Source organism: Alligator sinensis, unplaced genomic scaffold (assembly GCF_000455745.1).
Source record: "Alligator sinensis unplaced genomic scaffold, ASM45574v1 scaffold922_1, whole genome shotgun sequence".
NCBI lineage: Eukaryota > Metazoa > Chordata > Crocodylia > Alligatoridae > Alligator > Alligator sinensis.
This window is the reverse complement of record NW_005843593.1, coordinates 37756-39169: the sequence shown is the minus strand read 5'-3', so window position 1 is coordinate 39169 and position 1414 is coordinate 37756.

The window sequence follows — 1414 nt, the reverse complement described above, 5'->3', positions numbered from 1 at the left end:
AGATATATAGATATATAGATATAGATATATACATGTAGCTCGCTCTCTCTAGATATAGATATAGATGTATCTATCTATATAGAAATCTATTTAGATAGATAGATAGATAGATAGATAGATAGATAGATGGTGGTGTTTCATTTTAATCATGGAAAAAGGTGGATTTGGGATTATTATTTTTTAACTGCAAATTAGGGATTTTTTAAAATCGGAGCAAACCAGGATCCCTGCTCATGAGGGACATACACCGTGGGGATGTAAATAGATGCCATGCCCTCGCCTTGAATACTGCGCTCAACACTGGTCACACCGTCTCAGAGGGATGAGCAGAGAGAGAAGAGGGCTAGAAAAGAGCAAGACCATCAGAGAGGCAGAAACTGTTAGGACTGCTACAATATGAAAGATTCACAAATGACACTGAATAGCGCGAAGGAGGTATTATTACCTTCTGTCATATAGGGGTCCCAATGAAATTAAATCTTTTCTCTCTGTGAATCTGAGGAAACCACATCAGCATAACTGGACTCTAAATAACCATGCTTATTAGCTGGGTAGGGGTATAAGATCTAGCTACCTCACCTGCGTACACTGTTGCTCCAACAGGGACCTGAATGTGATTTCAGCAGTAGAAGCCACGGAGATCCAGTAGACGGCTCCCAAATTGTTTAAAGGATTTTTACCCAATTCATGTACACTATGTACTGCTTCACACTTAGAAAAACAACTGTCAGGCATACACAATATGCCAACAATTAAATCTGAAAGATGGTTTCTGACTTCCTTTTGGTGACATCTCTTAGGCATTGCAACAGTTTCTCAAAGAAAGTCTTAGGTTTCTGATGTAGCTGCATCAACACCATCTTCCTGCTCTGTGCTAATAGGGTCATGTCTAGTAGAAACAGAGAAAGACTCACTCGTGCTATCACAAGTCACCGGCTCTTTTCAATAGGTATCACTAGTATAAAACATCTTGATGAACTTTTACTCACTAGGTGATTTGTGTGTCATGGAGAATAGCTATATGGTGATACTTGATAAGACTGAGGCCCAGTTTGTATTGTAATCACTCCAGGTTTCCATTTGCATAATCTTTTATGAAGACTTGTCCCCTTCCATGTGAAAACTGCATAATTAGGTGGAGCTAAATTGTGGCCTTTTAATAACCCTACATCTGAATGTCCCTCTATAAATTAGGCCTTAACAATTCCAAGGAAGAATTAAATTGTATCCCATGGACTTGGCAGCATTCAATTTTTATGTTTTAATAATTTCAAATGGATAATATCAATGCTAATTTTTAAGCATTTATTTTGATTTTTATCAATGTAAATGTTCAGGATTGTGAAGTTTAACCACATGCCGCAACAAATGCAACTACTGTAGGACTGAGCAGCAGAGCTGCCATCAGTCCCTG